The 16,928-nt window shown below is 39.5% G+C and overlaps 1 protein-coding gene across 3 annotated transcripts in view; it reads left to right on the top strand.

Annotated features, from left to right (window-relative positions):
* Positions 1-16,928, top strand: part of pcdh17 (protocadherin 17) — a 132,837-nt gene that overhangs the window by 108,548 nt on the left and 7,361 nt on the right. The gene's annotated exons all lie outside the window — the stretch shown is intronic.

Below are 16,928 nucleotides of genomic sequence, written 5' to 3'. Positions count from 1 at the left end.
TTACTGCATAGGCAGCCTTTGATGTGTGGCGAATCCCTCTCCGGAATAGCGCATGCGGCTTCCGCGATATTCACGGCCTTTCTCTTGTCACGAATACATTGTTGATTTTTCTGTTCTCTCCACGATATTATGAGCGTCCGACAGGACGACAGCTTGCCATGTTATGATTCCAAATCCAGGTGTGCATTCGCCACCGCTACAGTGATCTGTAATTTGACATCACTGATCTCTTTTAATCCCATTCTTCTTTTATGTAAGCTTTATAATCTTTGACCCTAATCTTAAAGCGTCACGTCGAATTGGGCGGCGTGAAAAGAAGTCGCTTGTTTTGCTCATCTTTCATTTGTCGAAGAAAAAAAAAAAAACGTCTTCAAAGCTGGGATTTTTGTTTCCGTGGACTTTATTTGTAGTGATGTGTTTTCACAAAACTGGACTTATGTCACGGGGATTAGTTTGGGGTTATTGATGAAAATACTGATTTTTTTCTCACAGATGTATTTAACTGACATTATTATTCTTAGTATTGAAAGCATTCATCCATCCATTTTCTATGAATATGTTGGGACTAAACATGCAGGCATGTTCAGTCTGTTAAAGAGAGGATGTTGCTGTTGGCAGACAATTACAAAAATAAAAATTAAATAACTTGAAAAAAAATGATAAACTTCATATACCATCTTTTTGCGTAAATATCTGATGTTATTACCTGTGGCTTATAGTCCAGTGCGGCTTATCTATGACAAAAATCATTTTTTGCACATATTTTGCTGCTGCGGCTTATATACCGGTGCGCCTTATGGTCCAGAAAATACGGTGTGTGTGTGTGTGTGTCTGTGTGTGTATATGTGTGTGTATATATATATATATATATATATATATATATATATATACATATATATATATATATATATATATATATGTATATATATATATATATATATATATATATATATATATATATATATATATATATGTATATATATATATATATATGTATATGAGTGTTTGTCTTGCAGCGGCCAGGGCACGAACCCCGCTGATCTCAAAGCCATTATTCTCCAGAGTAAAGCAAGAGGGAGATGCAAAGAAAGTCTAAATGAGCTAGTGAGATGGAAAATACATTTGTATTTGAAATGATTATCCCTCCTCGCGGGTGCACTAATAGAGCATTATTGCATTCCTGCGCATTTCTTTTTAATCTAATCACACTTCTAAGCGGCGCGGCCGGCGTGAGTGTTTTACGTTGGGGCATCCGGAGACGCCACGCAAGCGGCGTCTAGACGGCAGAGAAACATCGATGCTAAAGCGATGCTGGTAAAACGGCGGGCCGGTCCGGAGCGCGGTGACAGACGGGTGGCGATAGGCGAAGGAGGAGGGGCAGAAAAAGAGGAGTTGGCAGAGCCGACTGTGGCTAATGCATCCAAAGCGTGTCAGTTAGTTCCGTGAACGCTCCAGGAAGCCGACGCCATCGACTTAACCTTCCTCTTGCCACCTTTTCACTTAACCTCTCTTGTGATTCAGCCAATATCCTTCAGGGACCTTCATTCCTCTTCTTTGCCGCGAATAATCAAGTGCCGACATGCTGGCGTCATGTTTTCCTATATTCATGACCGCTCTTTCTCATGCCGTATTTTTTTTTCACCTTTAGACTAAACTGTAACCTGTATAAACGCTGTTAAAAAGTAGCTAACAGTTGCTGAAAGGTGATTTTATCTTTTTTCTTTGTTTGTTAATGTTAAAAAGGATACATCTTGAGGTATCCTAATACAATTTTATTGAGAAAAATCGAGCGAGGGAGGAACGCATGACCTCGGGAAATAGGCTTTGTTTTTCCCATGTGAAGTGTTATTGCACTAATATCAGATTTTTCTTTTCTGGCATTTTCAGGCTCTTGTTTTTTTTTAGTTTTAGAATAAACTGTAACCTGTATAAATGCTGTTAAAAAGTAGTAAACAGTTGTTGACATTTTCTCGAGACTTTCTTGCTTTTTTTTCGTTTCTTAATGTTAAAAAGGATACAGTTTGAGGTATACTTACCGTATTTTCCGCACTATAAGGCGCACCCTCAATTAATGAAATATTTTAAAACTTTTCCCACATATAAGGCGCACCGGATTATAAGGCGCACCCTCAATTATTGACATATTTTAAACTTATTCAATCACAATATAGTAATACTCAAAGTAATAACAATAACTCAAATAATAACTCTAAAGTCTCAATAGCATAATAATGTCCATATGATCAACCTTGTTCAACTGTAAACACACAAAAGAAACAGGTAACGCTTACTTTACTGGATCAGTTCATTCCCCATCTATGGATCTCAATATTGATCCATATATAAGGCGCATCTGATTATAGGGCGCACCATCAGCTTTTTAGAACAATTAAGGCTTTTAGGTGCGCCTCATAGTGCGGAAAATATGGTATATCATTTTTATAGAGAATAATCTTATTTATAGTTGATGTGGGGAGGCATGAATAGGCTTTGTTTTTGCTATTTGCAGTACAATTGCAATAATATAAGAATCGGCATGCTTGTTTTATTGTTTATTTTTTACGTGTAACCTGTGTAAACGCCATCAAAAGGTTTTGCGAAGTGAAGTATAGTTGCTTGCAATAATATAAGATCTGGCTTTGATGCACTTGATTTTTTTTGTAGTTTTCGACTAAACTCCGGTCGATATCAGCCCTGAAAAAAACACATTGGCCTTTCTCTAAAACTCATGTACTTTGTTGCATCGTCCATTTTGTCCCAGCAAGACGCCACGCTGGGCCTTAGTAGGGAAGCTGGAATGACTCAAAAGACCTCCAAAAAAACTAACGTCCACCAGCATTGGACCGAAATGAATAGACGGGCTCTCAGGAGGATATTTTCCTTCCCCGCTGAAGGTCACGAATCATACGGAGCAATATCGATACTTGGCCGCTCTATAGCGTACTGTACGCGGTGTTGCGTTACAGAGCCGACTGCGAATATGAAGCGCTCCTCCTAATCCCGCTAAAGCAGTACACATGGGGATGATTATTTGCACAAAGCCACGGCACCCGGAGTTGTTCAAATCCTTTTGTTCAAACGAGAGCGACAAACGGAGAGGCAGACGGGGGACGGGTAGAAAAGAAAATGAATTAATTCGCTCGGCGTGACGGGATGGCGCCTCGTCTGGCGGAGTTTCGTTTCGTAGGGGTGGCTCCGACAGGACCCCGCGAGGGGATTGGAAGACAGACGCGTGCTTTGCGCTTTCCTATTTGGTACTTATTGCTACTTTCTCGGGAATATTTTCTCACCGACTGGGGGTGTCAACCGTACGGACGGCGTCCGGTCATCAAGGAGGTTTAATCGGGCCCGCAAGATCATTTTGAGTAGGACTGAGCTCAGTAGTCTGGTGTGAATTATAAACATTTAGCATCTAGCTTCATCGTCGGACTTTAGTCCACGTTGTCTTGTATGTCTTTTTTAATTGACTTTGTTTACATCTGAGAAATTAGCATTCAGCGCTTCCGTATTTTTCGTGACATCCTGACTTCTTTCAGAGATTTCAACTTCTTCCGTCATGCATATCACGACGTTGGTGCCACCCAGTGTCCAAAATGACAAACTGCACTGCGGTTTTACTCTACTTTCATTGTCTTTGCACTTCATTGTACCCCTTGAAAAGTTGTATACCTACATATTTTCCTTCCAGTAGATATTTTGTTTCATTGCGTTGATGTGTTTAGTAATATTGTGTTGAATTACTCTTTTAATAATTCAATTTATTTATTTTTTGTTCACCTTATCAGTTATATATTATGAAACAAGTGGGGTAAAAACATTCATAATTTATGTTCATTCATTTTATGCAAATTAAGGTAAACTGTAAAGGAAGCTATTTTACTTTATTCATCTGTGTGTGTATGTATATATGTATATATATGTATATATATATATATATATATATATATATATATATATATATATATATATATATATATATATATATATATATATATATGTATAGCGCCGCTATTTGCTGGAATTGGGGCAATTGGGGAATTGGTGACGCTAATTGATTTTAAGTTATATAGCATAATTTTACCAGTTCAGCCACTTGAGAATAGACTTTGCTTCTTTTGGCCCCTGAGATCAAGTGATTTTGACACACCTGTCACGGACCAAAATAGTTGAGCGTCAACGCGGTGCAAAATGCCGTGTTATGACCGACACCGTATTTGATTCCGCTAATTATGCACGTACGTATACACCGCGAGGCTGACGAAAGCAGAAAAAAAGTGCTCTTTCATTTCCGTTTAGAAACGGCGGTCATGAGAAATAAATCACGACGCAGGCAAGCTGTGCTGTTTACGTTGCTTCTGACTGAACACGCCGAGGCGCGCGCGCGTGCGCTCGCTATATTAAGATGACAATCTGCCATAAACTCGGGCTAAAGAGCTGAATACTAAAAAAAAAATGGGGAATAAAAAGAGCAAGGCGGTCCAGAAGCATCCCCTGTCACGGTGCAATCCCCCATGTCCTAATTACACAGGCTTAGAGGAAGTGACGGATTAGCTACTGATTCAGCACGCTTCTCGCCTCATATTTTAATAAGTCCCCTTTTTTGTCCCCTTGTTGCCATCCTTAGTGCCACCCCCGTGTCTCTCCTCAGGTAATAGTCGCAGGTTACAATTATTTGCCGGCTGGATTTTGCTTTCTATGTCAACACGGGCCAAATGCAGAAACGGCTCGGAAAAAGCTCCGAAGCAAACGCCGACCGCCGCTACTAATCAGCCGTTTGTGCGTTTCACGCGGTCGTAATTTAAATGACAAAGCCGTATCTGATTTATAGTCCGACGTCGAGAGAATATGACTGTGCCGCTTTAAAGGTTAACTACTGTGAAAAGTGGAAAAAAACAAACATCTTTGCTCTAATTTTGTTTAAAACTGACGTGGAAAGGGCGTGTTTTTTTTGGGTGTAATTTCACATACACTACTGTAGATGGCAGCGATGCTCTTACTGTAAAAGGGAGTGTGCAATGGAGTATGACGTTAAAGTTATTCAGTCGATGTATATTATTATTATTATTATATAATTATATATTAGCATCTCTCAGTATTTTCGGATATCCAACAGAATTTTTTTTTCTCCTACAGAGTTTTTTTTTCCACTTTTTAAAATATTGTGTTATTGTAAATGCACTGCTGTAGGCGGCGAGTGTGCGCTAGGAGTAAAAGCAATGTAATGCCAAGTTATTCGTCGGAATTATACTATCGAGTATTTTTGGTTTTCGGCTATCCCGCGGAAAATTCCGATCAAACAGAGAGTGTTGAACCAATTGACAAAAAAGATGAATAAAACCGCTATCGGGATGGAATCGCAACGCAAACATTGAGATTGAAACGCGCGCGTTTTCTTTTTTGCCGAGTGCACTTTGAGATGACTAACTTATTTGCACTCTATATCAAAGTTAAAGCAACTAGGGTTTGATAATGTTTGATAGTGGCAACATGGCGCCCAGAGAGACCTTTGGTCCTTTCAGACATCTCCAGCTAATGGCTTGCCTGTGGCTTCTCTCGTGAAATTGCTCCATCATTAAAACACTCAAGGAGTGAGAGAAAAAGCAGTTGAAAAGTGAGCCGGGGCCCGAGGTCATGCGAATCGGAACGCTCTTTCCCCCCCCCCCCCCCCCCTCGTCTTTCGTGACTTCAAATCTTGGTCCGAGCGACGACCTTGTTTGACCCCGCAACTTTCCTTAACTTCGCTCCCGAGATGAAGTGGATGAAACTCTATCCGGTCAATTGTGAGCGTTCTGAAAAGCTGCGCGTACAGTCATTTGTTGAAGGACGCGGCTCGACGGTGTCCAAACTCCGGCCCGGGGGCTATTTGCGGCCCTCTGTTCATTTTGCACCGAAAATTAAACGTCATTTGACACAGGACTCCACTTCATGAACTCATGACTTGCACGTGCAGTGCTTATAAAAAGTCTACACACCCCTGTTTTCAATAACAGCTTTTGTTTATTTTGTTGTTTAGATTTCATAATCACTAAACTATACAAATAAACACCAATAAAACGTAAATGAGTTGAATTGTAATATATTTTCATTAAATATCATAAAATGTCATCAGATTATTTGATTAATCGATATTCAAAAGATAATCGACTGAAAATACCGTAAATCACGTAATGGAATTCCCATTCCAGTGTATAAGACGCGCCCGCATAAAAACTGTAAAAATTATAGCAAAACAGAATAAATCTCATCTTCCCAAACACTTCATATTGTCTTCAACTTATATATTTGTTGCGCATAATGTTTCATCTTTGAGATTTCCCACATTGTAAGCGTTGAGTGAACGTTGCGTCAGTGTAACATTGCAGTAGTTTTTCCTTTTTCTCGTGATGTGGCTCAACTTCTTTCTGCCACCAAGTTTACGATTGAGTGTTTAAATACTAAAAGACCACAATTAAGAAACGATTCAAATGGAATCCCTTTCCGTGTTTTCAAACCGCCGCACACTGCTCCATACCTTGCTACTCTTAATTTAATCAGCTGGGGACATCATAACTTTTACAGGATCCTCGAACCTGAGCATCGACTCGATCGTTGGTTTAGTTTGCTTGCTTCTTTTTTGGAGAATAATACCGTAGGGACCTCAACTAACTAAAAAGCGCTTTCTATGTTTGCGGGATTACGGTACTCAAGGTGGTATGATTTCTTGCTTGATTTCAGTGGGTTGACTAAATTAACGTCAAAGAATCTTAAAGCGTCTCTTTCATTCTTCCATTTGCCCTTAAATGCCCCACTTTGAACGCCCCCCTCACCTAGCGATCGATAATCGGACAAAAACTGTCACCTGTCCGTTGGCGAGAGTAAATGATACTTTAGTTTTTTTCAAAATGGAAATCGCTCGAAACTGATGAAAGCGGAGTCTGCCAAAACGCGTCATGACTCGGCGCAAATGTTTTGTGACAACGTCCTTTGCACAGATGAGTCAAAACCGGATCATTTTGGCAACGCGCATCGAGCTCTATTTTTATCCTCGCAAAAATAAAGCATCCAAAACAACAAACGCTCTATCTATTGTGAAACATGGATACACGAAAGCTGGGTTATGTTCTGTCCATCGAGGTATCGTGAAAACAATTGAGCCTTGACTGCTTGTCACTTGAGTAAGTGTGGGAATTTTCAGCGTGTGGCCACTTATCGCTGACGTAGTTTTCAGATAGGGACTTTCTTTTTTGTGTTCCCGTCGGCTTCAGCCGAAGACGCGTTCCCAGGATCAACGGAACCGGTTTGTTCGGATTTCTGTTTTCCCCCCTTGGATTGCGAACTGTTTTGAAAACAAAGCGACGTGACCCTGAAGTGACCCCTTCATGTTTTCCATTGGACTATAGTCGTGATGTGTACTTGTAATTATGGAAGGCGCAATTGAAATGGTTTAAATCTGAATTTTTTTTTTTAATGCCCTAGCAGGAATGGTGCATTTTTCCTTTCAAATTAAGAGTAAACGAATTAAAACATGAAGCAATGTATTGCAAAATCTTGAGAACATTGTGAGCCTTTATTTTGTTTGATTTCAACAAAGCTTCATCTAATTGAATGCTCAGAGAGTACAGTTTTCTTTTCAACTTGAAAGCAAAGTAATTAGAACATAAAACAAGTTTATTGCTTTATTCATTGTTTGTGAGTGAACGAGATCGAATATTAACAGGCTGTTGGACCGGTTGGATCATTGATTACTTGTCGATGAATTGTTTGATTTTGATGGCTCTGAAGTAATAATATTCAATGCCAAGGATGTATTTTCACTTTTTTTTAGGACTCTTAAGTATCAATGTAATATTTACGTATCAGGAAATTAATGTCCTTAATTTACTTCAGTATGGATTTAATTCATATGTATCTGGGATTTTTTTTTTTCATGGTACAAGCAGCCGTGCCTTTATTTGCGAGTGAGCAAGATCGACTATTAATAGGCTGTTAGACTGGCGGGATAATTGATTATTTTCGATTCATCTTTTAATTCTGGTGCCTCTAAAGTAATGTAACTAATAATAATATTAACTCCTTCAATGCCAAGGCGAGAGTCTGGCCATTCAATCTCAGATAGTGTGGATTTAAGTATTAAGTATCTGGAATTCACTGTTTGGACTGTTAAGAAAAACCGTGAAAATACGTCCCCGGCATGGAATGGGTCAATAGTACATTTGTTTGGGTTCGAATATGAGCTCCGGCCCCTCCCGAGTTTGCTTCGCCGCGCATAAACGCCGTCTCCTCGGGGTGTTCTTTGAACAACTTAGCCGGGCATTAGCTGCCGGAGAGCCCCGCGGTTTGCCGAGGAACGCCTGATGAGAGGACATGTTTGATCCTGAGATATATGTCCTTGCTCGCGCTCTGGGTATCACCCGACAGCAGGCTCCCCCACTGATGCCGCCAAGCGCTTCCTGCTACGCGTCGCCATTCGCTGGCGCCCCGCTGCGCTAAAAGCTATTATGCCCACCCAAAAAAATGCATCCCTTTCTTCTTGATTCCACGCTAAGCCGCACGCTGTCCTATCCCCCCCTTACTAGACCGCGTTCTCTTCTCGTTTTTGCTTTACCTTGCTAACTAGCTAATCTTGCTAACTAGCTAATAATACATTGCGCGAAATCTTTTCATCGGAATAACTCATCGCACCGTAAGGCGCACTGCGTTATAAGGCGCACCCTCAATTAATGACATATTTGAAAATAAAGTAATACTCAAAGTAATAACAATAATTCAAATAATACCTCTCAATAGCATAATAACTCGCAACCTCGTTCACACACAAAAGAAACAGGTAAAGCTTAATTTATCCCATTCCCCAGCTACCAATCCCAATCTCAATATTGATCCATATATAAGGCGCACCCGATTATAAGGCGCACCGTCAGCTTTTTACCAAAATTAAGGCTTTTAGGTGCGCCCTATACTGCGGAAAATACGGTATAATAACGAGCAGAAATGTGTTCAAGAAATGAAGAACTTGAAATGTTTTATGATTAATAGTCATGTTAATGTTTTGTGATCAACAGTCATGGCCTATTTTGGACAGTATCCAAAAAATAAGAATACATTTGAAGTTGTTAAATATATATCGTTTTATTGGTCCGGCCCACTTGGTGATAAATTTTCTTCCTTGCAAACTTAAACGGGTTTGAAAGCCATGGATTTTCAAAAACATTTCAAAGTTAAATAGTGTATTTTACGCACTATAAGGCACGCCTTAAAACCTTCAATTTTCTTAAACGCACATTGCATAAGCTGCACATTTTCATTTTCTGTTATTTTTACAATTATAATGTTATAATTGTGAGATGCTACATTTGCTTCAACTTTGAAGCAATCTATATGGGGACAAGGGGCAAAAAAATGTGTGTTTTTTAAAAAGAAAATGGGATTTTATAAAAGAAATCCAGAAACTGTTTCCAAATCAAGGAAACAGTATATTTGAAGGTGGCTATTTGATCACAAAAATAATTTTAATATCGAATCCCAATTATATTCCTTTAAACTCTTGATTCGTCTTGCCATTCATCTAAACATTCTTATGATTTAATCATTCTTCAGATCGTACTTTCCACAAATCATCTTTATTCTTCATTTCCGATTGTCTATTAATAAAGTTTGACTGACTTATGGTTTTGTTGGCACTCCCTTTAGTGCAGCTCCATCTAGTGACTGCAAAACACAACCCCAGCCGCTACTGTAACTTCTATTCTATGCGCCTCACGATACGGTGCATGTGCCACCATATATAAAAACCATTTGAAAACAGGCCTTCATTGGAGGTGCGCTTTATAATCTGGTGCACCCTATAGGGCAGAAAATACGGTATATGCACATATATTAGATTTGGCACTTCGGCAATTTAAATTCTTATGAAATATGAGGGGGTTTTTTAACCAGGAAACGCAGGCCGGTCACGAGACAATAACAAACGCTAACGTCGTAGCGAGGCGTAATGGGAGTTGGAGGCGGAGTTGGATGAAGGACCCAAAAACAGGCGCGAACCGGAGTTGCCAACAAAGCAAAAGACGCGTTAAGAGAGCCAACGCACGGAGCACCCGTTCCTCCTCTCAATTAGGTCCCCTTGGGAAACCACTATCATAACGACGGTTCCCCCCATGGTTTAATTATGTACTACAATATTTTTGCCATTTCCACACTTTTACACGGTAAAAGTTTGAAACTAACAAATGAAGCGTTGCAGTTTACCCACTTGCCGGTAAATCTCTTCCCCCCAACGAACGAAAACGAAAAACGTCCGCGACGGGGGTGGCGTACGAGGGACTATTATCGTCACCGCGCCTCCCGCGAACCAATTTTATCCGTTCGGGCGGGGCCGGCGCCGAGAGCCGCTGGATAAACAAGGAATTCTTCAATCAATGAAGGCAAATAAGACTTTGGCGGTGTTTGGGGTGAGACATTAACATTGTAGCGTGGTGAAAAGCTCCATAAAGTTGAGTTTTCATGATGGGGGCCCTTTAAATGCGCTAGTGTGTTGATTTGTCTTACTATAAAAAAGAAAGTTCCCAGAGCTGGCTGATGAAAACAGCAAAAGTGCAGCTCAGCGTAAATATACTTGCATGACCTCAAATAAAAGAGGAGCAAAACTCCTGTTTATACTTCTGTGCCGAGAAATAAAAGCACGATGAAAGCGGTCGTGCTTTCAGGTCGTCGTATTTTTTTGGAATCCGCCGTTGATCTTCATTAAACATGAATTCAAAACATGCTTTCATTTCCACGCCTTTATTCAAAAACACGTTGGATCCTCGCGGGACCCCGTCTATTCGTTTGCGTTGGCTGTTGCGTCCATTTCGTCTCATTTTGTTAACTCGTTCGCTGCCGGTGACGACTATGGACGTCAAAGATCAGCCCGGTCAAAATGGATCTTTGGCGTCAATGTGGCAGTGAACTGCCTTCTACCCAAACATTGAAAAGTCCAGGATGTCCTCTTCTGACCAAAACCTAATGTCCACTACGATGGATACAAATAAATGAGATGCGTCCTTGAAGAATGTTTCAAAATAACACAAATTTATTATGATTCGATTACTGGTTTGGTCCACAACGTGTCATAAAATAACCGTCAAATAATCATAAATTTTGATACAAGAAAAAAATACATATCCGACACTAGTATAGATGTTATAGAGGACTAATATAAATCAAGGTCACATGATCCAAAAGTCAATTTCAAGGTCAAATTATTGAGCAAAAGATTAAATTACGAAAAAAATATACTTTAAAAATATAATATAATATAATATAATATAATATAATATAATATAATATAATATAATATAATATAATATAATATAATATAATATAATATAATATAATATAATATAATAATATATAATATAATATAATAATATATAATATATTAATATAATATAAAAATATACTTTAAAAATATACTTTTTTTCTGTGTTTGGCTTGTGGAGGGTCTACAATAGAGTTAATTAAGAATTGCGCCCATTATTGCACAATTTGTGTCAGAGGTTTAGGTTTTACTCATGAATTATATCCAATCCCTTATTTAGTAAAGTAAAACAATATAAATGTATCGTATTTTTAAACTATCATTTGAGCCCTGCAATTTCAATGCGGTTTTAATCCAGGTTTGTTTTTTGTTTTGTTTTTTTGTGTGTGTTTTTTAGCTGTCCACAAGGAGACAATCCACTGTTAAAGCAAAAGTCTGTATCCGTTCAAAGTGTCAATTCATGGAACAAAAACTGAAAAAATGTGAATCAATAGATGTGCTCTGGAGTTTTATAAATATAGTATTACAAATTTAAAATTGTGCATAACTTAAGATCCTTTCAAAAGTTCGTTTAGAATGAATTTGATATAGTTAAAAAAAATCCACATAGCATCTTTCTGCGTAAATATCTGACGTTATGACCTGTGCGTTTCGTAACGTGAAAAATTCGGTATTGTATCGATGTTTTTCAAGCTGCGAACTTATTAATAGGACATAGTTTAGTAGTGGTAAACTTATGATCTAATCTTCTGATACAAAGCGCTCCCTAAAAGGTAGTACGCGAGACCCTCATTTCAATCAGCCGCTGAACCGAGACCCGTTATCTTTTCAACATTTGCTTTGGACGTTTTCAAGCGTGCACTTCAAATATTTTGCTATCTGATTGGTGGGCGGGCAAGCGGAGAGGCCCGCGTGCATCAGATGGGCTAGGCAGGCAGTAGGCGAGGAGATTAAAAAGACAACAACGCGCGCGCGCGCACGCTCCACGGGCTCCCTCAGGTGAGCAGGTGCATCTGTGGTCTGTCACAGATGCTCTCTGCAACTTGTCAGCTGCCATTCCTCCTGTCCACCTGCGCGTGTGTGTTGCTGTTTTTTTACCCCGCAGCAACTTGTCCGTATCCGCCAGTACCGTATGATGCTTTGCTAGAACTCAGTGTTTTGGGATTAGGATGATATATATATATATATATATATATATATATATATATGTGTATATATTTGTGCATTAAAGCAAGTTGTGTCGCAACACCTATATCTGCTGTACGAAAAAATATGTTACAATTGAGACCGATAATGCTCCCGATAAGGTCAGAGATAAACTATCAGGCACACGTTTCATGCTTTGCCCATAGTCTCAAGTTAACTGCTCGCTTGAAAATGGTTATTTTCGTAGCTTTCTTCATAAATGTGTTGAGAAATATTAATAGATTTCGTTTGGGCGGCAGTTTTTGGTACTGCTATTTCCTGTAAAATGACTAATGTATCTTGTTTGACCTTTTTAAAAATTGTGTTTCATCTTATTTTATACTATAAAAACGATACAGTTCATAGCTAGCTTATAAAAATCGCAGTTGTCCACATTCTATTTTGTGGAAGGGCATGCTCCACACAAATTTTGTCTTGCAAAATTGACTCGAAAATAGGATGAATCTTCTACAGATTGAAGCAGAAATCATTTTTAATAAATCGAATCGAATCGATTTGAATTGAAACTCGTTGAAAATCGAGAATCGATTATGTATCGAATCAGAGTTCCCAAAATCGGAATCGATTCATGAGACAGCCCCTAAAACGTATGTATACATATTGTGCAGTTTATGTGTATGTATGCACATATATATATATATATATACATATATATATATATATATATATATATATATATATATATATATATATATATATATATATATATATATATATATATGTATTTATGAGATTTGTTTTTTTCCATAGGCAGGGTGTCCACTGTTTTTTTTTTTTTCCGTCTTCTTTTTCAAACGCTTGACTGGCGATCGCGAATCACACAGGCGCGACAATGCTCACGGCAGTAGAAAATAGTGGGTTTGCGTATAACATAATGCGGAAGCTCTCCCCCAATTTTGGCTCGCGCCAAGCCCATCGGTCCGTCCCATGCTCACCTTGTGGTAAGGCAGTTTAAAGCCGTTCCTCCTGCCCCCCCCCCCGCGCACCACAAGCACATAGTGCGACAGAGGGACATTAATCACATGGATGGGTAATAATGCCAAGAGCTTTGGGGAGGGAGGCCCATGGTGGCAAAAAGCATGGTTAGGGAAATCATAACATGGCTTTATGACACACATTGATACACAAACAGCCTCCCCGCATCACATCCAGAGCTTGACCTAGAAATCGCAAATATCGAAAAGCGGGAAAAAGCGCGGCGGGATTAGAGGAACGCTGATCAGATTTTGGCTCTGAGCGATTCTCGTGGCATGTGGCCCTTCTTAATTAAGCTTTGATTTTTTTTTCTTCTCCTTTTTTTTCCCTGTAAGGGAAAGTGTGGGGCGTTTTGTATCATTTTGGAGGGAGATAAGAGACATTATGTGACTCAGTGGGATAATTGCTTGTCTTTTTTCCAGATACTGAAAAAAATCCATTGTCAAGATGAAAATCTCCCGCGTTACAGCGGTGGTGAATTTCATTTTACCCAAAGACGAGATCATAACTCTGAATCGTGGAATGTTGATATAATATTTGGGGAATCGGGGTCGTTGTTTTGGTTCCCTCCTGTTTTTTTCCATCAAAATTTCGGGAATTTCAAAAGTCTTCGTTTTTTCCCCCTTCCACAGATCAATATTTAATATTATTATTACTTTGGGACGCGAACTTTGTCAAGGTTGAACGTATACAGCTGAAACATAAATAATAATCTGTTTTTCTCCATCTAAATAGGATGAAACATGTCTGCATTTGATGCGCATTCAGCGAAAGGCAATTTAGCCCTTTGCACGTCACGCTTTTGAACTGGCTAATATTTACAATATGTATCTGAAAAAAAAATAATGTACTTCATGAACCCCTGGCGTCGAGTTGCAGCTTCTGCTCTGCTTTCGATTTCTGGCACGATGAAGGTTTGATAATAAGAGCGTTTTCGTTTTTCTTGGCGGCACGCTGGATGAAAGGAAAAAAAATGGCGCAATCAAGCGCTGATGAGCACAGGTGCATGCGCACGCTCGAGTATTTGCGGATGCGCGCGCCCCATCCGACGCATTTTAAATGTAGCCACCCGAAACTAGCCTGACCTTTACTTTTCAGCCCACCTTGTTTCCTCCTCAGACGGCTGCTTCGACATGGGAAATGTCAGGCTCTCTTTGCCAGGGCCGTTTGGCTTCTTCAATCATTTGCAAAGTGTTAAGCTCATCTCGATAGCGAGTCTCTCGGGATTGAAGGCCGCTGACCCGACACGCGGCAAAGACAGACCGGACATGTGTACTCAAGCACATTCGCTCGGCATCGCGCAAAAAGGAAAAAAAAATGGTTGACCCTTTTTTTTTTTGGGCGGGGGGGGTCAGTCTTACATTGCGTAATGCAGCGTTCATTTTTTGCAAAGCCCCCTCCCGGGAAAGAGAAAACATTTCACACGCACCCCACCCGCCACAGTGACTGTGAATAAGATTATAAACGAGATTATCTACAAATTGTTTACCACACGCTCGGATTGTCAGAATACCGCACCGACACAGTAGTAACGCGTCTGATTGTGTTTACTCGTGGAAAGTATAAAACTTCGTACTCAAAATCAATACATGGATAGATTGCCCTCTGTTGGCTGCTTTAAAAAAAAAAAAAAGCCAAAATGTCGCACTGTACTATAAGCTTTATAAACTTTTTTTTTTGCATAACATTGAACAGAACTTTTTGAAATAAGATCAGCACCAGCATATTTTCCAAGAACACGTATTGTTAGAATACTGCATCAACACAAAAGTAACACACCTCATTGTGTTTACTATTGCAGAATGCCCTCTGGTGGCGGGTAAAATATCAGTTCAAAATAAAATCTTTTATAGCATCTTCTTCTGTCTCCCTTTGTTTACAGGGGGAGTGCGCCCTGGTGGCAAGTAATGTAAACTGCAATTATGTGGCACTTGGCTATAAGCCGCAAGGTTCAAAGCGTGAGAAAAACTACGGTAGTAAAAATATTCCCATCTATTATGTGTGTGTATATATATATATATATATATATATATATATATATATATATATATATATAGTATATATATATATGGCTCTAATCACGTCAGTAAAACTTCATCAATAATCTCATCACATTATAAACTGTTAAAGATTTCGTCCATTTCGTAACAATTTGAAAATGCATGCATATCCTCAACAAATTCTGTACGTGTGGAGCATCCTTTGTTTTTTTTTCCACTTTAAGCCCAGGAGGAGAAAATAATTGTTCCTTTTTTTTTCCCTCCTTTTTTAATTTTACTATTGGATTCATTTGACTCCCGTCATCAGCCAAAGTGTGCATCCTTCTGATAGAGATGAAAGGAAAGAATCCACACCGGTTGTAGACACAAAGACACACGCGCACTAAACTGGGGGGGGTGGGGGGGGGGGGCGATGCGAGCCATTTGGCAGCCAGTTTCAGTCAAGGGAGGGCTTCAAAGCCCGCCGACATGAATTTATGATAACGCTACCATTCCTTTGCCAAAGCTCAACTGTTGTTTTTCTCCCGCTCCATCCCCATCACGCCGCATTCGCTGCCATCTCCTTGATCACGGCTTTGGAAAACCTTAGCACCGCGGTGTCCCCTTTCCAAGTGTGTTGGAAAGGTGTGCGAGTGTGTGTGTGCGCTGACATCCCTCGCTGGAACTTTTTGACTTTTATCAATTTCGCTTCGGCTGCGTGAGCGCGCAAGCGGAGAACGGGGGAGTACCGTAATTCCCCAAATGTAAGACGCACTTTTTTCCCCCGAAACGACGGCCAAAAGTATGGGTGGAACTTATAAACGGTATTTTTTTTTTTTTTAATTCGACACCATTTGAGGAATATTGATCCGTCAGCCACATAAATCGAGTTTTGACGCACAGACGTGCATTTTTATATCGGCCATAATCGATATTTTCCATAACGGCGTCAGCTAGCGGCCGATGTCTGTTGGCTGTTAGCAGCCAGTGCCCGTTGCGGCTAACAGCAGTTTGTGTTGGCTGACGCTGTTACGACATTATTTTCAATAAAAGAAGAGAGCAGAACGAACCGATGTCCGAGTCCATCCTCGTTCACAGGATCCTCTAAAGGTTATATCTCCATCTGATTCAATTGCGCACCGGAAAGAGAACACAGAAAGAAAATTAAAAAAAAGTTAAACGAGCTGTGGAAATATAAATCTTAAGATATAAAATTAAAAAAATACAATCATTCACTGCTGATATCATGAATGGAAAGAAAGTGAGAAAACCACAAGCCACATTTGTTTAGTTTTTGTTTGTTCCTTGTTCAAGTAAATACCCTGTGGAATTTGGGAAAAACTGACAAAGAGTATCAGTCACTGCAAACATACCATAATAGATATATGAATATACGAATACTTCATTTCTTTAATGTATTTTTAATGTCATCCAAATGCTATATTTTTTGTTTTTCCTGTGAACTGATGGGCAGACGGATGCCCTGCAATATC

The sequence above is a fragment of the Hippichthys cyanospilos genome, chromosome 4, assembly GCF_059441005.1.
Source record: "Hippichthys cyanospilos isolate Australia breed blue-spotted pipefish chromosome 4, RoL_Hcya_1.0, whole genome shotgun sequence".
Taxonomy (NCBI): Eukaryota; Metazoa; Chordata; class Actinopteri; order Syngnathiformes; family Syngnathidae; genus Hippichthys; species Hippichthys cyanospilos.
This window is presented reverse-complemented; position numbering and strand designations above follow the sequence as displayed.